This window comes from Colobus angolensis, unplaced genomic scaffold (assembly GCF_000951035.1).
Source record: "Colobus angolensis palliatus isolate OR3802 unplaced genomic scaffold, Cang.pa_1.0 Scaffold58, whole genome shotgun sequence".
Classification (NCBI taxonomy): Eukaryota; Metazoa; Chordata; class Mammalia; order Primates; family Cercopithecidae; genus Colobus; species Colobus angolensis.
The window spans coordinates 2,049,236-2,074,751 of record NW_012119376.1 but is presented as its reverse complement, the minus strand read 5'-3'; the positions used below and the strand labels follow the sequence as shown (position 1 = coordinate 2,074,751).

At 37.5% G+C, this 25,516-nt stretch overlaps 1 protein-coding gene across 1 annotated transcript in view; it reads right to left on the bottom strand.

Annotated features, from left to right (window-relative positions):
- Positions 1–25,516, bottom strand: part of HIVEP2 (human immunodeficiency virus type I enhancer binding protein 2) — a 198,165-nt gene that overhangs the window by 153,798 nt on the left and 18,851 nt on the right. The window lies entirely within an intron of this gene.

Here is a 25,516-nt window from a genome sequence, read left to right as displayed (position 1 = left end):
TCCTTTTCAGATTTTGTATCTCCTAAAAAATCAGTGATTTGACTTCTGCAAAATCAAATGCAAAGGAGTTAAATAGAACAATTTTGATTTCCTACCTGGAAATATAATTTTGGTCCTAGTCACACATTCTCATAATCTTGAGCCTCAATGTCTCAGGTAAATTTGCCAATCTGCCGACAAGAAATTTTGTATTATGACTTCTCCTGCAGGGCATGCATTACAACTTGACTATGAAAACGACCTTCATCTTAACCAGAACAGCAAAACTGAATCTATTGGTTTGAAAACTGAGAGTGCAAAACATGTGGATGAGGGAGAGGCAAAAAAAGGTGGATAAGATGTTGCACTAAGCTACACACAATATTAGTGCTAGAGTGCTCTGCAAAATGAAATCTTAAGAATTAGAAAATTAGAAATTCCTCATAAAATAGTTTATGAGGAATAAAATAGTGATGGCACTAGATGATAACCCAAATAATAAAATAAATATCCATGAATCCATACCAAAGTCAATCAATCAATCAATAAAATATGTAGCTATTTCCTCCCTTCAAAGATAAAGCTTAATTCTTCTCCAGTTAGGTGTGGGGTGACTTCCAAAGAATAGAATATAGAAAGAGAAAAGCAGTAACTTTACAGTGGAAAAACCTGGCAGAGTCTACCGTAACTAAGTGATCAAGGTTAACATCACCAGCGATAAGGCATGTTGATGTGACACAATTCCTAACAAAATGTGATGAGATGGGAACCTTGCCTCGTGGCATTTTGCCCCCAAATCCATAACTCCAGATCACAAAATTCCTGGTCCATACTCTTCCAAAATGTCAATTCCATCTGAAACAAGTAGACCGTGCCATGGTACTATCATATTGTATCTTGTGTCATATTAAATATTTTTAAGTGAGTAGCTAATTAATACCAAATAAACTTCTCAGGCAAACCAAACCATTTTTTAAAACAGTTAATCAACCACTCAGATAGAACAGCCTTTTTAAGATAGTAATATTATTTAGATAAGAATTTTTCTTCTTCTGTTTTGAAGCTTTCAGTACACCTCAATATGACATCTTCAAATGTTGTACACGTCAGCTTTTTCTTTGCTAAAGACAGTGCGTATATTTCCACTATGACTAGCAACAATGGTGCTTGTATTGATCATTCTGGCAGCTATTTAAATAGGCTTGTTCTTTCCCTATCTCAATGGCCTCACAATGCTAATACTACAATGCTCAGGACCTTCTGAGCACCCTAGCCACATGCCCCTTACTGCTTGTGGACAGGCATTCCCCAGCCTCTTGGCTGGGTGACAGCAACCACTGCTTGCAGCCCACAAGACGGGTGGAGAACCAATGAGTAAAATGATAAACATTTGTGATGAAACAGGATGTTAGAGACAGGGGGTGAGGAGACAAAATATCTCAACATTGAACTACTAATGCTACTTTGGAACTCCTAACAGTGTTCCCTTGTTGTAAAACTAGAAGCAGTAAACAGATATTTTCTCTGGTGTTTTCTCCTTTATTATAAATAATTTCAGAATTACTGCTATACAACACACCATTACCCAGGCACAGAAGGTAAGACTTTGAGCTAACTGAACCACAAGCACTATACCCCCATAAATATTGTAAATGTCCATTGCAGACACTTAAACAATTATGTGAAAATAAAATGTTTTCTGGACAGAGAACACATTTTCAATAGTTCAGCCCTTGCTGTTGATTGAATGTATACTTTAAACCACCATTTCCCCTCTTATCTATGCCAGTTAGTAACAACAACAATAATTACTTGCAAGCCCAGGAACTTTTCTGTCAAGTATAAATTTAAGAAATTCTGAAATAAACATAGTACTTCACTTACACAGTGTCCTAGACTCAGACTTCACTTTGATTGACTCTCAATATGTAAGTAAATATCTCTTAAGCTGAAATGGTGCTGAAACTATTTCCTGATTTCTGTACTTGGAGTACAATCATTTTGTTTTAATTGCTATGTATTGAAGAATCCACAAAATATTAATGTTATAACTATGTTATAACATTAATGCATCATGAACTCCTGCTCAACCCCATAAATTAATGCACCAGTACGTATATGCATATATACCAGTACCATATTGCAGAAAAAAATGGTTCAGGTGGTTCCCATTACTTCACACACTGATTCTGATATCAAGGTTAAAAGAAAAAAACAAAACAAAAATGTCAAATCGCCACTATGGTGGTGCTCTCTTGGACTCCTTTTTAAAGAGAGTTATCAATAAGGATGTCTTCTTAGAGTCTATGATACTCATCTCTCTCATCCATTTCACTCTTGATTTATTGCTAATGATTGCACTAAAACAAAGTAAATGATTGCACCAAAGTTAAAAAAGAATCCATCTTAGTAGCAATTTGATATTTTAAATAAATCTCTGAAAACCTTTTCCACCTGAAGTGTCCTAACAGTGACAGATCATTCTGCAATATATACAAGGAGATGGAACACAACTATGCACTAAGGAATATGGACAAGGCAGGAAGTGACTGAGATGTAGCAAGCTCACTTACTTCAGACTAAACACAAAACTTCATAGCAATATTAAACCCAAACTTCTAGTCATTTTTAGACTTAAAAACCCCATTCAGTCTGTCTGAATTTCAACTTGTATTTGACAAGTACCTTCAAATGAAAAAGTGGGAAATTACAAAGATGAATTTGAGGACACACATTCTACTTTTGTTCTCCACTTCCTACACTTATTATCATCCCCAAATATTATTTACCCATCTCTTTTATGCATTTATCTTTAAAACTCATTTCTGGAAAACTTAGTAATTAACATTTTGAAAACAATGCTAGAGTAAAAATGTTACAGCGTCATATATATTTCCTTTAAGAATGTGTTAGATATCGCCCTTTAAAGCTGTTGTTCGTGTTGAACAACAGGACATCAAACTTGAAAAGGCAAAATTAAGCCTATGAGAAAATGCACTAGGTGCAGTACGAGAGATGAAAGTGACATTTCATTCCAAGCACTACTGCACACACACAACTGATAAATTTCTTACTAGTACACTCAAGTCTAAATCATAACTCAATATGGATATTAGTCCATACTCTTTCTGAATGAAAATAAGGCAACCCAATGAAACTGATGACATGCAAAAAAAGATAAACAGCCCTTTTTACCCTTCAAAAGAACAAAAGAACACGAGAATATTTCTATCAGTACTGATATTTTAAAGCATAACACCATAACCTATATTATTCTGCAAGATCAGTTTATTATCCATTTGTTTTCATTTATCCCGAAGATCATTCTTAGTCTTTCCGCTTGTATCAGTTCAATTTGTTATCCTCACACTATTATTATCAATTAAGTAACCCTGGGTAAACTGTGGTTTTCATATCTATTGACCTGGGATAACACATGCTGAATGACATTAGCATAAGCTTGTCCTAACAAGTATGACTCCTCTCCTTTTATGATTTGTTATAACCAACTTAATTCCATTTTCTTAACTATCTTGATGATTTTGGTTGCCCATTTACTTTATAATATTTTTGATATTATAATTTATCTTTTAAAACTAAGGGAAAAAAACCTTTCATTCACTTTTTAAATTCTTCCTCTACTGTATGAAATATTGGAAGATATATTGTATTCCCATCTCTAAATTAAAGTTAAGAAAGATACTGCTCAACCTTCTACCAATAAACTATTTACCAGATAACTTAGGTTATTTAAAAATAATTATAACACCAATTAAACCAATATAAAGAAAATCTTGAAATGCACTATAAATTCCAAAAGTGCATCCTGTTTACACCATAAAATCTGAGCCTCAGAAGAAGAAAACCAACAAGGCATGATTTAGGTAATCAACACGAGCCCTGCTAAAATGATTTCTGCAAACGACCAATGAGTTGAGATCACATTTAAAAATGTACTAGTACTTACAGTTTAAAAACAAGACACTGGAAAGTAGTGTTATAAATGCTCAAAAGCTCATGGAAAAAAACATAATTTCCAAACATGGAGGGTTTTTCAAGTGTTTAATAAATATAAGTGTTTTTGTTTTTAAAACTGAGGTTAAATACAATTATTAATTTACTAGCCAGATTCACTGTACTCAGAAATTTCTGAATGTAGTTTTCATTTGCTGTCTAAGCAATCAATCTATAAGTCTACATTTAATCTGAAAAAATTATATGACATATTGATCCTTTAACTACTAATGGTTCAAACTGTTAATTCCCCCCACCTTGGTCATGGTTTTAGAATATACGAGTTCATAAGAATCCAAGCCACTTGACCAAGCCACTTGACCAAGAAGCAACATAAAAAATGATAATCAGTCCAGGTGTGTTGGCTCACGCCTATAATCCTAGCACTTTGGGAGGCCTAAGGGGGTGGATCACTGGAAGTCAGGAGTTCGAGACCAGCCTGGTCAAAATGGCAAAACCCCATCTCTGCTAAAAATGCAAAAATTAGCTGGGCGTGGTGGCATATGCCTGTAATCTCAGCTACTTGGGAGGCTGAGGCAGGAGAATTGCTTCAACCTGGGAGGCAGAGATTGCAGTAAGCTGAGACAGCACCACTGCACTCCAGCCTGAGTGACAGAGTGAGACTCTTTCCCCCAAAAAATTAATAATAATAATAATCAGATAACTACACTATTTTTATCACTGTAATTTTTAAATAATTTTGAAGGCATTCATGAAAAACTAATCAGAAACAGATAATCTAGATTAGATAAAGCTAAAATCATTAATTGCATAAAATAACAAAATAATAATTAAATCACATTGAGAAATAGTAGAACCAAGTAGATATAAGGTAACAAGAATTAATATTTAAAATATATAAAAGCTCATAGAAACTTTTCAAAAAATAACCAAGAAATAAATTAGAAAAGATATGCCAAGTCAATCCAGACAAAGAAATGTAATTAATAAAGATATTTCATTAATTATTACTAAAATGCAAACCAAAACAACAATGCAGTCAGAATTCTTACTTTGGCACAATCATGATAAAAATGGAAAGCAATTTGAAAATGGGGACTACGTATGATAAAAAATATTTATACCCTTTGAAAAACAACCCCAAAAGAAAAAAATAATGACCATTCAGGAATAAGGGGATTTTTAGAAAATTGTGATCATTAAATTAGATCAAAAATATGCAGCCATTAAAATTAGAATATGGTAATTTGCAAAATGAAAGTGTTTATAAAAATGATTTTGAAAGTAAGGATTGTATCAACATCATGATTATAACTATTTCAAGTGTATGAATGTGGGCAAAGATCAAAGACTATTCAAAGAAAAATTTTAAAAATCAAGTTGATACATTGTAAAAGCCTATGAGATAGTTATGCATCTTTTCTTTATTGGTGATATAATATTGCTTGTGTGATAAATTAAAAACTTAACAAGAACAAATAAATTACAGAATCCAGTCAGCTCCAAAATTAAATCTCCCAAATGCATCAAACAGCACCTACCAAAAAACAATGACTGTTCCACAGGAGAGTTCACCAATGGCCAGATCTCTGTAACCAAAGCAAGACCTATATCCTACATGAAATGAAACTGTGAATGGTCCGTAGCGTATCCATACTCTTTAAGCTATTAATCCATGCCCAAGTGCTTACAAAGTTTACTACCTAGCATGTGATGCTAGATTGTTCATTTTTATCCTTATGATTGTACTACATCCATTATTTCTATGGGAGTTCAGTATACACTACCAAATCACGTTGTTTGAATACAGGCAGTTCTCAACTTACAAACACCTGACAAAAACCAAAAATAAAACCAGCTGCTGCTGTCCCCGGGTTGTCGCCTTCTAGCACTACCAGTAGTCTTACTGTTACCCCTACAGAGTCTCAGCTGTTGTGAAGAAATCTAAAACTTTTTAGAGAATTTGGGAAGAGAAAGGGTCAAAGCAATAAAATAGTACCAGATACTGAATATACACAAAGCACACAAAGTCATTGCTTACCCTCAGTCGTACTCGATAAAGGTTTGATGAATGAATGAATAAATTTCCTTTTCACCTCTGTAATCTGAGCCCCATTACTTTGCCTCTACCTTACCCCAGCAGCCTGTTAACAAGCCTCCTTTTGGGGCTCTTGATTCATGGAGCTGGAGCTCAAGAAGGGAGTGAAACCTCATAAACAAACAGCTGCGATCAACAGGCTGTCCACTGGGCAATTCAACAGAGAGGACCTGCACACAGGACCAATCCAAAAAGGTCTGTTCTTGTGACCTCCCGTAGGGCACCGGTTTGATGTATTACTCCAACTGTACTTTGATGGCCTTAAAGAAGCAGAACCACTTTAAACACATCTGAAGTCTAATAACTTTTCAATTCATTTCACCCCATGTATTTCCAACTAATCATTCGTCTTCTGAAAATTCAAGCCATTCCATTACTCAAAAATCTTCCTCAGCTCTCTCTTACCAACTGAATTACAGAAAATCAAAGAAACCTGAAGTCTGAGAGGTGTGAAAGGACTTTTAGCACAACAACCTAAAGAAGAGGGCAAAACAACTTCACTCTTCATTCAAGTTCCATCACAACATGGTCCAGGCTATCCTACTTATGATTCGCAGATCTTAACCCTGTACATTTCCTGTGTCCTGACTTTCACTCGTGCCACCATTTATATCATACTTTATTTGAATGGTGCCCTCATGATTTTGCAAAATTCAACTCTTGGGCAGCCATGTGTGGTGTTCCTACTTTCACTTGTAACATTATGTCCATTTTCCAACCCATCTCTGCTTCTAAAGATGCTAACCAATCCTCAAGGTCCACATCTTCCAGAAAAACCTTTCCTGGTTCCTGCAATTGGTCTTTTTCTCTGAACTTTCATTTCATCTGGTTTATGCCTCTTTTTTGCATATTCTGTCTTTTCTAGTAAAATGAGTTAGTCATGCATGCTATTAACAATATTAGATTGCATTCTCTCTGAGAGCATGATCTAGGGTTCACATTTATTTCTATACAGTTTCTACCGCATTGCCAAAATCAGAACAGGTACTCAAATAATTATTGGCTGGGACTTTTGATTGGTAAGAAAATACAGATGACTTAGGAACTAGAAAAGTTTAAAGGAGTGGTTTAGACTGGAATGGACTATAGCAATCAAAGACCAAGGACTAAATTTTGATAACTTGGTTCCTTCAGGTTGACTGGGTTGAGAAGAGTGCTAAGTGGTAGGATATCACTGTCAAAAATACACTTTTCCCTATTTCAAAATTTTGCCTAAGATCAAATAGGTACCTACGGAAAAAGACTTCCTCTCATCTTTTCCTCCACTCTGTAAGATACCATCTCACAAAAAAAAAAAGAAAAAAAAATCTGAATTCTACACAACAAATTAAAAACATAGTTTTGAAACAAAGTGCAAAGGAACCAAGCATAATTTAACCTGTTTTATAGAATATCAAAAATAACTTTCCTTTTTTAGTTAAGAATAGTCTACTAAAGGGCGGATTTCAGTGATACAAATCTGAAACACTTAAAGAGCAGGTATATCATTTTAGAGGTATCTAAACGTTATTTTCTCTACTATATGGAGGCTGTGTGTCTGCCTAACACATAACGTTCATTTTCTTAATTAGTATGCATGCTGAAATATCTATTTGAATAAATATATTGTGATCCAAGGAAATCCTTATGATCTATTAAAGGACAATTAACTATAAAAGCATTAGCTGTACAGAAAGAGATAGCTTCAAATTGGTATACATAGATTTCTATTATCTATAGACAAAAATCTATCTGAATATTTTTCAAGACCTTAAAAGATGCTGTGTTTACATAGTAATGGTATAGTATACATTGGCAGATGATTCAAAATATTTTAATATATATCTATATAGATGACTATTTATAAATCTGAAAATTAAATCTCATGATTTTAAGACAATTTAAATATAAACTAGGCAGGGGAGAGTACAATGTTAGAGAGGAGATCACTGAGGAATGAATGAATATATGTTAAGCGTGTTTAATAAGCCTTTATACACCATTTTTTGAGATTACATATACCTAAAATGCAAAAACAAATTGCCTCTGTTTTTAATCAGAAATGTCTCAGTGTCATTATCATAAACATAGGTCACCACAGCAAACCTACTCATTCATTATTTTCATTTACTAGGAAAATACTTATGGAGCCTCTTCTATCAGTCAAGTACAACATTAAGTCGTGGAGATAACAGTATCATATGGGGCAGGCATGGTCTCAGCCCTAGTAGAACTTAGATTCTGAGTAGAAAGATCAACAAATAGCTACTGTAAATTGGGGGAAACACAGTAATAGCTTCTGAAGCTACTGAGATGCTTACATTTGCTTACCCCTGCACTCTTGTTTCCTCCAGTGGCCTATATTTTGATCTTTAAGATCTTGCATCTGATTTTTATAGTTTATCTGTTTCCTTCTTCACTTTCAGGCTGTCAGTGATTACATTTGCAGTCAATATGTGATCCTTTACCAGTGACAAAATTTGACTTCCATATACTGCTCTTAATCTCTAGCCAATCAGATCATCAAGCCTATTAAAATTGAGCCTAAAATAAGGACAAACTCTGAGTGGAGGCTGAATAGGTATTTTCTACCACTGCAGTTTGATAAAATCATTTTATGGGTTTTCCGTTTCCTTATGATGAGATATTTCTATTACACAACTGACCCTGCCACCCATTTAAGAAGGTAATTTAAAGAAATGTTTTACCAACAAAATTTCCCACTCTTCTCTCATTCTCTTCTAAAATAAATAAAACAGGCCAAGCACAGTGGCTCATGCCTGTAATCCCAGCATTCTGGGAGGCCAAGGCGGGCAGATCACGAGGTCAAGAAATTGAGACCATCCTGGCCAACATGGTGAAACCCTGTCTCTACTAAAAAATACAAAAATCAGCTGGGTGTGGTATCGCACACCTGTAGTTCCAGCTATTCGAGAGACTGAGGCAGAAGAATTGCTTGAACCCGTGAGGCAGAGGTGGTAGTGAGCCAAGATCGTGCCACTGCACTCCAGTCTGGCAACACAGCGAGACTCCGTCTCAAAAAATAAAAATAAAAATAAAATAAACAAAATAAAATAACAACAATAAAAACCTACACTTCTGCTTAGAAGCAAGATCCCTACTGCCAGAAAAGCCTTCCTTAAGTACAGTCTGTAGAAATGGTATCTTAATATATAAAACACTGTTTCTCAAAGAGTAGTTCTCAAATCATCAGCAGCAGAATTACCTAATTTGCCTCTTAAAATTCAGGTTCCCTATGCCTCACCTCAGACCCAGTGAATCACATGCGTAGAGCATGGGGGCCTGAATTTTTTAAGGCTCCTTGCAAGACCGTTGTGCATGATACAGCTTGAATCCACTGATCTAAATAACCAAAGAGTACACACCGAAAATGTCAGTCTGAGCCCTAAAGACTCAAGTCCTCTATTTTATTACCAGTCTGCAAAATTTAATGAATGCCACCCTCTGCAATGCACTGGATAAAATTAAGTTTAAAAAGTTCAAGACAATAAAGTTTAAAAGCCACCTATACCCAGGGAGTTTCCACTTTAATATGGAAGACAAAGCACAAACACATGAAAAAAAAATTTAAAAATAAGCACAAGCAACATTTCAGGGGAGTCTAGTGGATACAGGACAAACCTACTGAGAGGGGCAGAGCCTAGGAGTGGGCAGAATACAGTTGGGATTCAGAAAGGAAGAATTCTAAAACAATTTTGGGGCAGAATTTAAACGTAGCAATTTTCAAGTGGGTCTCTAAAAAGGTGTGATGATTGCCACAGGGCATTTAAGATCAAGGAGAAAATATGTACAATCATATCTCTTGGTACCATAGTCAACACAGAAAGAGACATGCCCTGCAGGCTTATTAAAAAGATGAGATACTGGTTTGGGAAAATCTCCCTGAAAAGAAGCTTTTACAAACATATATTATCTTTTGAGGCAGACAGAGGAGGTATTGTTATCACCAGATTTACAGATGAGGAGACTAAGAATGATCTGAGACCCTTTTTTGCAGGGTTCTTACTGTAGGGCAGAAATGGTCCTTTCCTTCCATCAGAGACTCTGCTCAGCCTGACACTGCTCCCAGCAGAAGGATCATTAATTCACTGTCTCAGAAGTGAGACAGCAAGCCATTCAAAAACATATTTCTCCCTCTGTTCAATTCAAGAAACAAACAGGGGAAATATGTGTCAGTGTTTGTGTGTCTGTGATGCATATGTGTGCATGCATGTAGATCTATGCATGAGTGTGTGTGTAGAGGGTATCACTAACTAATTTAACTTACTGCTCATTGTTTCATAATTCATGAGTTACTTACTGTATTTTAGTGTCTAATGGATGTTTCAGAATTAGTACTTATGGCTAATGATACTGAAAAGCAAAATCCAGTCAAAGTCTCTGACTTTGTGATTTGATTTGTGATCAAGACAATTATCTGAAATCCCCATACTGGGTTAGTGACAGCAGGTTTCCTCTGGCTGTGCTATCCAGTATGGTAGGCACTAGTCATATGTGGCTGCTTAGGTTTAAATACAAATTAACATTAAATAAAATTTAAAAATTAGTTCCTTAGTTGCACTGCCACATTTCAAGTACCCCAACGTCACTTGTGGTTAATGGCTACCATATTGGCCGATGTAATTCAACGGGAAAGTACTGATCCAGAGTGTCACTCTTTCTGAAAAGACAACTTCAGACCTTAGTGTATACAGCCATTGCTATTTACATCTAGTTCCAAACACATGTTAACAACAGTGATCAAACTTTTGTCCCTCCCACTAAGGCTTCTCAAGCCCCTCTAGCAGAATTCACATCTTTCTCCTCAGAAATCCCTTCCCCCTGCTCCTCATCACACCTCTCTTCTCACGGTTGTTTTCATCCTGGCTTGATAGCTATGAGCACATCCATCTCCTCTACAGCTTCTCAAGGCCAGTGGGTCATGTTCAGTTACCAGTAATGGTCCATGGCCTTTTAGGAACCGCATCGCACAGCACGAGGCAAGCAGTGGGCAAACAAGCATTACTGCCTGAGCTCCGCCTCCTATTAGATCAGCTGCAGCATTAGATTCTCATAGGAGCGTGAACCCAACTGTGAACCGTGCATGCTTGGAATCTAGGTTGCATGCTCCCAATGAGAATCTAATGTCTGATGATCTGAGGTTAAACAGTTTCATCCCGAAACCATCCACCATCCCCACACCATGGAAGAATTCTCCTCCATGAAACTGGTTCCTGGTGCCAAAAAGGTTGGGGACTGCGAGTTTAAAGAATGGTAAGGTTTTGTGATCATTCCTACAAGGTAGATACTTAGATGGAATTACTGCCTGTGCTGTACATTTATAAGGAGAAAAAAAAAATCAAATGATTTTAGAAGTGGGTATGAAAATGTACTTAGCAGACATAAATCAGAAAAGCACTGGGCTGTATTGGAGGTGTTGTTATCCCCAATTTACAGACAACGAGACTAAGACTGTCATCAACCAGCACACAGAGGATGGCCCCTTACCACAGCACGGAGACAAAACCAGGACTCATGGTGACCTATGGGAACCAAACTGCTTAGCTTAGGATGAGCTTGTCAAAAAGTTTTTTCAATTCAATTCTTACTCATGCTGTTACAACATCTTCAAAAACTCAAGTCTTGGGATGCTAATGAGAACTTCTACTTTCACTCTGACAATGACTTCTGAAATATGAAAAACGTACATTTCCTTCATGCTATCATTTGGATAGTTTCAAAGAATCTGAAGTATGAACAAACTGATAAACCAGTTTGAAGGGGAAAACCCACGGATCAGGACACACTGGCTGTCCCCATGAAGACAGAAAATACTAAAAAGGATTGAAGAGTTATCACATTGGTACTTCACCGCTCACTGCTTTCTTTTGCCAACTTCAATGCCATATTTAACTAAGTATCTAATTGCCATACTTAACTAAGTATCTAATTGCCATACTTAACTAAGTATCTAATTGCCATACTTAACTAAGTTTCTAGGCACTTTCCCACAAGCCTTGGAAGAAAGAGGTGTCTACAGGGCCACCATAGACCAGAGGAAAGGTAAAACACAGGAAATGAAACCAAGTAACACGGTGAGAGCACAACTGATGACAATCACAGAGAGCACAGTCAACTGCAGGGGGTGCTGAATGTGGCCTTTGGAGGAAGTGAAACTTAGAACACGGCCAAAGATGCATCACTTTCCACAAGAAAAGTCACCCACTCTTGCCCCATCCTCACCTCCACCCCATCTCGTGGCTCACCATTGTGGCATTTCTTCATTGTCAACATTCCAGATTGATAAAAAGTAGTAAACTAACAGACTGGCCCAGCAAAGTTTCTGATCAGCCAGATCAGCAAGTTGCACTTTTGCACGTTGTCTCTCCTACCACAGTGTACCCCAAAACTCAGTCAGGTTAGAGCCCTGAAACATTATCAGGCTCTCAGTACATGGAAAAAACAAAAAAAGAGTGCCAGAGATGTGCTCCAAGATTGCAGTCATAGTACTGGGGGTGGACTCTGGCACCAGCCCCTTGAAGCAGAATCTGAGCTGCACTGTGTATCCGTAGGTAACCTTGGGCAAGCAACTGACCCTTCTTGGTCCCTCCGTTTTCTCACATGTCAGCCACAGTTAATCATGTGCCATCAAATTTAAGTAGTCTACCAATTCTAAGACATATGCTTTTTTTTTTTCATATTTTAACATTTTTGAAATCAGAATGTGTCTTACTATGGATGGCATCTTTCAAAAAATTGGAATATTTGTTTTTCTTTCTTAGAGGTACATCAAATGCCATCTTGCAACTGATGATACCTTAGAGTTTATGAAATTTGGAGCCTACTTTATAAAGTATCAATAAAGATGAAATTAGTTAATTTAGGTCAAGTATTTAGAATAGTGGTTGGTCTTGAGTAAATTGCTCAGTAATTATTAGTTACTATTAAATTTATGACTCTGAAAATGGGCAGAGTCACAAGAGACAACCAACATACTTTCACTCATAAACTGTGTGTTAAAATGATGGCTGATGCAGAAGTGTTGCAGGGAGAAGTTAAATGACTATTCAAAATCTGATGTATCCCCAGCCCTTGGTGCACAGTAGTTGCTACATAATAAATAATTGTTAACTAAATCAATTGAATGCACAATCCAGCCTTACTTATGCCAAAAGCCTCTTCATCAAACACAAATATCTAATATTCTTTCCATACAAAGGGAAACGAGCAAGAACATGGTTCTTTTATGCTAAGTGACAAAGAGCAGATTCCTACTTTTTGAAGGCCGTGAATACTTTTCCAGATTAAGAAGTCATGCAGGTTTTCTTCTCTGGTAATGCCCTTTCCACCTCAACTTTCCTCAAATGTAAATCCTGAGCCCCTTCTTTTAAGGCCCAATTCAAATCTCATCCCCTCTAAGAATTGTTTTTCCCACTATTTCTCCCCCGTTTAATCTTCTTTCTATTCCTACTCCTTGAATTTATCTCAGCTACCATAAACACTTGATTTGAACCTCACTGGGCACAGTAATATTAAAATATTGTGTAAGAATGGGAACTGGGTAATGATCGTCACTGCTTCCGCTGGAGAGCCTTACGCAAGAGGGAAATCTGCTTGAATCCTCTTGTTATGTGTGGAATTGTGGCCCCCTAAAAAGATACATTGAAGTTCTAACTCCAGTACCTCAGAACGCAGCCTTGTTTGGAAATAAGGTCCTTGCAGATGTAATTAGTTAGGATGACATCACACTGTAGTAGGGTGGGCCCCTTATCCAATATGACACAAATGGCGAATACTACGTGAAGACTGAGGCAGAGACTAGAGTAATGAGGAGCCCAGGAAAAACAAGGATTGCAAACCATGGCCAGAAGCTGGGAGAGAGGCAAAGAACAGATTTCCCCTCACACCCTTCAAAAGAGGTAACCCTGTTGACACCTTGGCTTTACACTTGCAGCCTTCAGAACTGTGAGACAATAGATGTCTTTTGTTTTCAGCCACCCAGCATGTGGGACTTTATCACAGCAGCCCTGGCAAAATCACTACTGTATCTCTCCTCACATAGATGCTATGACACTGGACTCTCTTTTATTATGGACCTCTAGCTAGCCTTTCTTAATCTTAGTTGCATCACTCCCTTGAATCAGGCCTGTAAAAGTTAGGGCTTCTCCAGAGTTAGCCCCACATCCTCTTTTTGTCTCTGTTCTCTTTACACCCTCTCATCCACTCCAACTCAGACACCATCTATACATTGATGACACCCACTTCCATCTCCAGACCACCCCCTCCTCCAGACTCCTATGATCAACTGACTACTTGGCATCTCCATTTAGATAATTCAAAGCCACTTTAAACTCAACAAATCCAGAAACAAAAATCACCACTCTCTTAAACCTGGCTTTCCCCTCAGTGAGCCCCATCCCAATAAATTGCGCCTCTGCCCATTCAGGTGCGCAGGCCACACATTTAGGACTCATTCCAGGCTATTTCCTCTCCTTCACTCTCTACATCTACTATCAAGCCCTATTTCTCCTCCTGGAAATCTCTCAAATCTCACCAATCTTTCTCCATTCTCCACCTCTACCTCTTTAATTCACTGTAGTGGATTAATCCAGTGTAGTCATCTACTCCCTGGTTTACTGCAATGATCTCTTGAGTAGTTCTAGATCCAATCTTGCCACCCTCCAATTTCTTCACCATGCAAAGCTCTACTACATAGTCCAAGTAAATTTCAAAATGCAAATCTAATCCTTTTATCCCCATGTCTGAACAACTTCTATGGGTTTCCATTCAAGTTGGGATGAAGACCAAAATCCTAAACTGAGTTTATAAGATTCTGTGTGGACTGAGCCCTGCGCAGTTCCCTTGTTCTTGGTGCTTCAGCCACAGCAGTGTTCCTTTACGCCTTTGATTAGAACCATGATCCCACTAATCACAGAGCCTGTGCCCTAGCTGTTCCCTCCACCTGGAGAATCCCCCAACCCCTTCACTTATTTAATGCTCCCCGTTAGCCAATCTGGGCTCAAGACACCCATTTCTCAGAAAAATCTTTCCCTGACTTCATTAAGGAGATGAAGCTCTCCTGTTCTCCTCTCTCCTGGCACCTTAAAAGCATAATTTATAATTATAAGAGTAGGAAAGAAGTTATCAACTAATTTATAATTCTGCATCATATGATTGTCAGATTAATACAGATTACGGTCCTCCAATGAGGACTGAAACTCTTTGTTTCTGCTGTATCCCCAACTCTCAGATCAGCACCCAGCACCTAACAGCTACTCAATTAGTATTTGTTAAATACATTAATCAACAGTAAGCAAATATCCTTTACGTATTGAAAGAAGCTACTGTGTTTTAATTGACTACCATATTATGATGGAAATTCTTTCTCTAGAAAGATATACATAGTATTTAATTTTCCTAAGGCTTCTACTATAGCATAATGGACATATTATAAATGTGACAGGCTGGTTTACTGTATGTTAACTATATTTTAAATGCACTTTCTCTAATATTGTACTGTTAATAATTATGCTGCCATAAGCAATTATTAACTTATGTCACTCATCCATAATTTCAAAGGTGATTAGTTGATAACTTCTTTCCCACCCTTATTCTAATAGTCAAGAAACAAGTAAGTAAAATTTTAGTAACAGTTTCATATGTGATATACTGTTGGTTTTATCACTAATTCTCCCTTCTCCAGGATTACCAACCTACTTGATATGAAAAACAGAATACATGAATGATGAAAAAAAAAGGTTATATCACTCCATCCCTATTAAACAATTTTCCTCAAAATTTTCTGAGTGCAGATCTTGGTACAGCTCTGGATAGGGACAGTGACAGCCACCGCAGCAGAAGCAACAGGTATGAATGGCGTCCATGGTGACACTACATACACTGCAAGTGGCAACAATTCTGAGTGCACGTGGATTCCAAATAACAAATTTTATTCTCATTAACAGTGATGATAAAAAATATAACACATATTTCTAAATGATGGGAAAACATTAGTACTTTCTAACTTATTTCATTAAATAAGACTCTTATAAACAACTTCCAATCACACGTGTACTCAACTACCACCAACCTTGATACAGAGGAGTCCAAAGACAGCAAAGCTAATCCATATCCCAAATGATCATATCTGAGTATTAGACACAGAAATTCTGTTCTTATCAGATAAAGAAAGTAGCTTCACACACCTTCTCAAAATCATAATATGCTTCTGTAATTTTTGGTTTTTAGTTTTTTTTTTTTTTTTTTGAGATAGAGTCTTGCTCTGTTGCCCAGGCTAGAGTGCAGTGGTGCCACCTTGGCTCTCTGCAACCTCCGCCTCTTGGGTTCAAGTAGTTCTCCTGCTTCAGCTTCTCGAGTAGCTGGGATTATAGGCATGCACCACCATGCCTGGTTGATTTTTATATTTTTAGTAGATGGGTTTTGCCATGCTGGCCAGGCTGGCTTTGAACTTCTGACCTCAAGCAATCCACCTACCTCAGCCTCCCAAAGTGCTGGGATTACAGACATGAGCCACCATGCCCGGAGCTTCTGTAATTTTAACAAGAACAACGTGAGCCATGAAATGAAATTACAACAGTCTCTCTACTTCAGTCTCAATACCTTTTTCCTTCAGACCTTTCCTCTTTGCCTCCCTATTTATTTTTCCCTATTTTTTTTTTTTACTTACTTTTATTTATTTATTAGTAGAGATGAGGTTTCACCATTTTGGCCAGGCTGGTCTCAAACTCCTGACCTCAGGTGATCCGCCTGCCTCGGCCTCCCAAAGTGCTGAGATTAAAGGTGTGAACCACTGCGCAGGACCCTATTTATTTTTTCTATTAAACAAACTCAAGAGTTAAAATTACAACAGCACCCAGAGAGTTGCCACAAATGTGGATGCTGCATTCTTCTAGCTGCATCCTCCTGGGCCTTCCACCCTAAAGCTCTAACAGACCGCATGCCTCCTAATGACAGCATCTGGATGTTCTGCCCTGGCTTTGTGACGCTGCAGGCCTGTGGCTGTTTCAGAATTGTCTCCCTGAGATTCATGCCCATGAGGTCATGCCAACTGACCTCTTCAGAACGTGATACCCTGAAGCACAGCTGTAAAAATAGAGCACTCTATAACAACTTTTTATTCACCAATAAAAAACATAATGTTCTTTCACTTTTAGGGAACTAACATGTTCATATAATTTTGACAAGGTGAAATAAATGAAGAAAAGAGCCTTTAGTTATATAAATGTATTTTCCAATGACAAAACAATGTAAAACCAAATTAATGTAAAACCGTTTCCAAACAATGTAAAACCGGTTCCAGTAATTTAGAAAAAGTGATGTCATAAAAGCCATTTAACCGAAAGAGTCTGAAGTCTCAAATCATTCCCACTATAATTTTTTAAATATTAACACCTGTAGTTAACACATTCATGTTTCTTTATAATACATAATTCTCTACCTATTATTTTAAAGTCATGCAATTTAGATTGTTTTATTCTTAAAATACATTCGTCTGCTTTGATTTTTATGTCTTTATTAACTTCAAGTTACCCCTCTGTCCATTACTCTACCAAATTTAATGACATTTTCATTTACTCACACTGACTTTCTTAATTCCAGTGTATTTTCAGTGCATTCTTATTTTAGACTTACAAAAACACAAGCAGAAAGAAGCCTCGAAAATTACAAAGACCTTTGAGGCAGGTCACCTCAACTTTCTTTTTTAATGAAACAGATTGAAAGAAGAGTAAAATTAGAACACAATACTGTTAAATGCCCTTTTTGTGAAATATACAAAATATTCTCTGCTCTCTTCCTGACAGTGGTTTTCTTCACCAGTTTCAGAGCTTTATAGTTTAATATTGACTCATAATTGTGCTTTAAAAATTAAAAAGCAAATCCTATTATATTCTTATTGGATAGGTAAGGAATGTATTTTACCAGCTGCAGCTCAAATCAGGAACTGTCTACAAATGTCTTCTATGCAAATCTAGATCCACATTAATAGGCTCAAATGCAAGCCATTTTTTTCAGAATCACATTTCTTTTCATGAAACACATGTCACAATGCAGTTTATAATATGGGTAAGTTTATCATTATTCTACTCAAAGACCCACTTTTATAACTATTCTCTTACTTGCCTTCCATAAATAAAGTCCATGGTCAAACCTATTAAGCTTTAGGAAATAAGATGTAATATACATTATCTATGCAAAAATAATAAAATGGCATTTTAAAATACTGATAATTATAAGTTTATTTAAAGTTAAAACTTGACCGGCCGGGCGCGGTGGCTCAAGCCTGTAATCCCAGCACTCTGGGAGGCCGAGACGGGCGGATCACGAGGTCAGGAGATCGAGACCATCCTGGCTAACACGGTGAAACCCCGTCTCTACTAAAAAATACAAAAAACTAGCTGGGCGAGGTGGCGGGCGCCTGTAATCCCAGCTACTGGGGAGGCTGAGGCAGGAGAATGGCGTGAACCCGGGAGGTGGAGCTTGCAGTGAGACCAGATCCGGCCACTGCACTCCAGCCTGGGCGACAGAGTGAGACTCCATCTCAAAAAAAAAAAAAGTTAAAAATTGATACCCTGACATGGATCTTACTCTGTTCCTTTCATATTTAGTGTGCTATTTCTCAAGTAATGTTAGTAAGTTGTAAATAAATGTAGGCAAACTCTACACATTGGTCACTGATGTTAAAGAGCAAAGAATTAGTCCTCAAAGGAGGCAGAAATGTTAACCTATCCAAAGGATGTAACAACAGAAGTCAAAAAACACTTTGTTCAGGATAAAAACAGAGCTTCCTAAGTATATTTTTATGTCACTAGACATAAACTCTTTAAAAGTATTTCTACAGTAGGAAAGTTGGTTCCATCAAATTTAATTATTCTGTTCATTGTAAAGACACAATAGTTGGATCTTTCTAAAAGTCTAACAAACATTTCCTCTACCATTCACTTCATCTCCAAAAGTAAGAATTACATCTCCATATTGTGTAACTGCTACCTGAGGTCAGAGTTATAGCTAAAAAGAAAGTCACAAATGTAAGGACAATATCCCTTCTATTCACACTCTGCTACTTATTTGTCACTCAATTATCTTTGTATCTCCGAAGTCCTGGCTTCCAAAGGTTTGGCATGCAGAGCTGATCTTGGCCTAGTCCTCTGTCACATGTGAGTGGCTCACAGCTTCACTTTGAGCCCCACCCATGGTGTCCACTCTTATACTATCCAGATCACAGGCATGTATTAAAGACCTCCTCCCTGAAAACAAAGACCCCATGATTCTTATTGGATAGCAGGAGCGAGAACTCATTTGGAAATTCCCTAATTTCCAGGAAATCAATTCCTGAATACATCCTATGCTTCAATAATTTAGAAACTGGGTTATCACATAGGTAACAGAAGAATAAACTTCTCTTAGGAACATAAAAGAGATGAGGTACCTACCACCAACAAAGAGATAAAAAAATTTATACTCAGATTTACTAATCTGGATTAAAAAATTATTAATCCAGCTGGGCGTGGTGGCTCACACCTGTAATCCTAGCACTTTGGGAGACTGAGGCAGGAGGATCATTTGAGCCCAGGAGTTCCAGACCAGCCTAAGCAACATAGGGAGAACCCATTTCTACAAAGAATTTAAAAAATTAGCTGGGAATGGGAGCACATGCCTGTAGTCCCAGCTACTTGGGAGACTGAGTTAGGAGGATCACATGAGCCCGGGAGGCTGTAGTGAGCTATTATCATGCCACTGCAATCCATAATGAGTGACAGAGTGAGATCCTGTCTCAATATACATATATAAATCCATCTCTTTTCCCCAATGTATTCATTCATTCACCCATTCATTCAGCAAAAGTATACAGAGCTACAGTAAGGAAGTAGGTCATGAAAAAGGAAAGTCTAGGATTTGAATTAGGACTGCCAGAGCTTAAATGCAAGCTCCTAGCAGTGTGACAAGATATTTAACTTCACTGCCCTTCCATTGTTTTCATCTATAAAATAAGAAGACAAACAGCCCTGCTTCAAAAAAATAAAAAGTTTAAAATATGAGGATAGGCTGGGCAAGGTGGCTCATGCCTGTAATCCCAGCACTTTGGGAGGCAGGCAGATCGCTTGAGGCCAGGAGTTCGAGACCAGCCTGGCCAACATGGCAAAACCTGTCTCTATTAAAAACACAAAAATTAGACAGGTGTGATGGCACATGCCTGTAATCCTAGCTACTGGGGAGACTGAGGCATGAAAATCACTTGAACCCAGGAGGCAGAGGTTGCAGTGAGTCGAGATTGTGCCACTGCACTCCAGTCGGGGTCATACAATGAGACTCTGCCTCAAAAGAAAAAAAAAAAAAGAGGATAACACATGTAAAGGGACTAGAAAAGTGACTGACCTTCAGTTTTTTTAAATTATCATTATGAACTAAAAACCCCATCAGATTCTGAAGTTACAGTGATCAAATAAGGCTTTATTGCCCTATCCCTACTGAGGATTACCATCTAAGTCGGGCCATGTACTAATCTCAAACCAGTGGTTAATCCTAATCTGAAAGAACGAGGGAGAAAAAGGATTGTCAAACTTCTTTTGGAAATCTAGGACTTAATCCTCCTTTAGTCAAAAACTTTGGGGTCTAATTTAGATGTCTTCTCCACACTTCCAAAAAATCAAAGCTTAAATAGTCATTCACACTAAACAGCAAATGACAGATGAAAGTACATGTCAGCAATTTCCTAATTATTAATCACTTTTCAGTTCTTACTGTAACTCTCCATAGCATATGGTGTTGATGCTTAAAGTCTCTTTGGGGAAACTCAACTTTGTTGGCTTCTAAGATGTGACTAGTCCACATCCTCAGGACCCGGCCTCATCTTACATCTCTACCCCGTTTTTCACAGTCTCCCACTTGTCCTTTAAACTTCAGCCATACTAAGCTATTTAAAATTCCCCAAACTCCCTATGCATTCTCAAACCCTCACCAAGCTGCTCTCGGTGTCTATTGATTCTTCCAAGGGCAGCTGAAGGAATGTTCCATTTCACCTCTTCTGCAAGGAGGGTTTAGGGCTCCCTCCAGGCCCTTCTCCCCCTACTTTTGCCCTTATTCCAGTATCCTGATTCTTGAATTGCAAGTCAGTTCCTCAACTTGACTATGATGTCTTTGGGGACAGCAATATGAGCTCTCAATTCACACTTAATAAACATAAATAACCACATAAATATATTTTTAACATTTTAAAATAGTAAGATCCAGAGTGGCCTGAACTGCATTTATTGAGTGCTTACTGCAGCCCAGGTTCTTTACATATATTAGTACACTTAATCCTCACAAGGTCTGTTTTAAGAGGTATCCCTCTTTCACAGGTGAGCAAACTGGAGGCTAAGGGAAAAAACATAACTTGCCGAAAGTCATACAACTAGAAAGTGGCTGAGACAATATTCAAACCCAGGTGGGCCAGCTCTGAAACCCACAGTTCTGATCCCACTCTATAATGACTGCCTCTTTTCCAGTCATAAGTCTGATTAAGCAACAGAACTGGCTCTCAATAAGAATTATGACATGCACATCCCTAGAGAGCCTCAAATACAGATTTTTTTTTTTAAAGACTGTCTTGTTCCCTCCTATTATTTTGCAGGTATGAGTATGTAAATACACAGTAGTTACATGAACATGTATTCATGTAAACACATAGTACTCTCCAGAAAACAAACATGTTTTAATAGAAATCCTGCCCAATATCTTAACAGAGTATTATCAATAAATCAGTAATTAGTAAATAATTATACCACTGATAATAGAGATAAATATTTCATAGTTAAATATTTAGGCCTGGCGCAGTGGCTCACACCTGTAATCCTAGCACTTTGGGAGGCTGAGGCGGGTGGGTCACAAGGTCAGGAGTTTAAGACCAGCCTAGCCAAGATGGCGAAACCCTGTCTCTACTAAAAATACAAAAATTAGCCAGGCGTGGTAATGGGAGCCTATAATCCCAGCTACTCAGGAGGCTGAGGTAGGGAATTGCTTGAATCTGGGAGGCGGAGGTTGCAGTGAGCTGAGATCGCGCCACTGTACTCCAGCCTGGGCGACAGAGCAAGACTCCGTCTCAAAAAAATAAAAACAAAAAATAAAACATAGTTAAATATTTAATAGTGAACAATAAGATAAACATGAACCAAAATATAACATATGACATTTAAAAATAAGATAGTTAAGGCTACCTATTATATTTCCCATGATGTTAGCTACAGTCTTCTATGTTCCAACCAAGAGGATATATTGAACACTTTGGAGAAGATTTTCTTTTTCAAAACCATTCATATTTGATTCCAAATAATATTCCAATTTTATTCAGTTGTACCTTAGCAAGGCAGAGAAATGAAGACCCCTTGCTCAAAAATTAATTTCAAGACAGTGACAGCAGATCATTAAACCAGACTCAGGGCCCTTCTGAGCTTGGAGCCCTGTGCAAATGCACAGGTCACATGCCCACAAAGCCAGCCCTATGAAGCCCCTAGATTCTATGTCAGGCACACACCAGGCAGGAGGTACAGCAATGGCTTTTAATCCATAATCCCGATTTCCAGAAAGGCTCAAATGTGGCATCAAAGATGCTGTTAGGCAATAAATAATCAAATATGAAATAGGTTTAAGAGCTCAAAGAATCTTTGGATCTCAAACCACTATGCAGAGCCCAAGGGTTAAGCGCTAGTTAAAATGATTCAAATTCAAGTGGGCCTCTCTTTAGCTTTGCTAAATGTCTTCTTTTATAAATCAATAGGTCAATGAGCTTTTTAAAAAATGACTCTCATTAGATGCAAAAGGAGGATTGCAAATGACTAGAATAGTAAATAAAGCATCAGGATTGCAGTATCATGCTTCTTTTGGTGGTTTTTTAATAAACGTTTATTGTGCATCTGCTGTATGTTTACATTTCATTAAAAATCAAATAATATCTCACCTTTGTTGAATTTAAACCTCTTAACAAAAACAGAATTCTAAAATTATGATCGAAGACCACAAAATAGCATCTGAAATATGAGAGATGGCAGTATCATCTTTATTTCTTCATTCAGCACCTGTGCTCTGAGCAACTGCTCGGGGTCGGGCACTGTTCTAGGCATTAGGCATTCAGAGAGGAAAAGACAAACTCTGCCTTTACTTATGTAGCTCATTGGAAAAGGCACACAGTAGACAACCAATTCTTTCAAAAAATACTGTTTAAGACATTTCAAATTGTAATTCCAAGATACAATGGAGGATTGCATTTATTCTAGGCTTTTCCTCCAAGAAACACAAACTTTCATAAGAGGAAAAAGATATTCTCCTACTGATCCTAAACAGAACTATAGTTTTGGTTACTGCAAAGGCACAAAATTCTTCTGCAGTACAAAAAGTGGAATATATGCCCAAAAGTAGATATATTTGTAATTCATGTATTAATCAAATCACATATGCTTAGACTATAATTACAGACAAGGTACTGGGTTTGGATCAATGTTATAAAAATTCAGAATCTATGCAGTCCATAAAGACTCCTCACACTCCATTTTTCATAAAATAGTATGTTAATCTCCTAGTGATTATGAGATTTAACTAATATGTCTAAGGATCCTACTTAGCACCTCCAACATGATGCTGCATAAAATCTGGGGATTATTATTCATACAAATCTGGAGTAACTGGTCCCTATAATACTACTACTAAATAAATACTTTCATAGTACCTTTGCAGCCACATCCTTTGAGGCCACATAGTTGGGTCCCCTGCCTTCTGTCTATTTGCTCTCTCTGTTTAACATCTTATAGAGAGTAAATAGAAGGCAGGAGACCCAATATGTGACCTCAAAGGATGAAACTAACATGCATTTTAGAAGTTCTCCTTGTTCTATTACACAAACGTTCTATACAATTGTGAAGGAAAAAAGGGAATGAGAATCACATTTTCAGAAAGTAATCTTGCATTAACATAGTGCTTTCCAGTTTTACCAAACTTTGTCACTCACATAACCTTGTTTGCCTCCAAATTGTTTAACTGTAAGAGTGTACTATAATGGATTCTGCTCTCCTAACATAATACCAAGGAGCCACAACCTCCCCTCTATTCTTAATTTCCAATTTTATTTTAAGTGGACCACTAAGTATATCTGTACCAACATTTTTGTGCATTTCATAACCCATAACTTTGCTACCATAACAACTTGAAATAAGCTCAGATGGGAAAAAGGATCGTTGTGTTATATTTTGCCAAGGAAAAAGGGAAAAGCTACCCCAAAAAGGCAATTTCAAAAATCTAAAGCTATTATTCCAGATGTATTCAAATAACCTTAAATTTCCTTATTGCATAAGTAAGCTTAAAGCTTCCCAAGAAAAATGACATTGTACTATATGTACATCTCATAATCCTGTGGGGACTTCTTTTAAAGGAGAATATTTAGGCAACACTACTAAAAGCATACGTAAGTCAGCGGTTAGCTTCATGACTCAGTTTAACTTAAACATGTAAACATAGTGTATGTTCCAATTTGGAATGATTTTTGAGGTTTACTAGGAACTACTAAATAGTATTTTCATTTACTAAGTCCTTTCTCTGTCAACTCTTTGATATAAGAAACCTTAGCAGACCTCCCAGTGAACTTTAGCATTTTGGCTGTGTGTCCAAAAGGACAATCTACCATTACAAAGCCTATTCATGAGTCAATCAGGGACATAATCACAATGACGACTGCTCAGCTGATACAACTCTTCTTTATCACACCTGCAAGCTGTGTGGAAGACATGTAAGGTTCAAGTTACTAAACTAGAGATTATTAGTACTAAACATCGATTCTCAAATATAATTCGAAAGATGATTTATGCAAATTAAAACTTTTAAAAAATGTAACAGCTTAGATTAACTTGCTTGTGTTCAACTTTTTATGTCTACCTCTAGCAAAATAATATTTTCATTATAAAAACAGTAAAAGTTCATCTAATAGTTTCAGTATAATAAATTCAAGGCTATGATACTGTCTTCAAATTCACAAGATCATTAGTATTCTATTAAACCAAATTCATCATATTCCCTACATAACAACAGCTAAAATCATGAACACTGAGATCATTTTCTTGTAATGGTTCTGTCTGGAAGTGTATAAACGGCATGATGTTTGTGCTATGCACTGAATATTCGTATCTTGTTTCCACAATAAAGTAAACAGGTGGCAGTTTAGAGGGAGAGTTAAACGAGGGATTTCCTGCGAGGGTTTTGTGAAAAGAAAGAGCGTTATATTCTATCCGGGCAATGACAAAGGGACTCAGGCCTCCTGGGGTCAGCGCTCCTGGGCACCATCAGGCCCCACTTCGGGAGCCCCCGGTGCTCCGGGCCCACCTGACGGCTGTCCTCTCAGTCAGGGAGGTGCCAGTGCTGTGGTCCTCGCGAGGACAACTGTCCCCTGATCCCCGGAGTTTTCCGCACCGCGGAAGCCCCCCGACACGCCCGGGCCAGTGAACC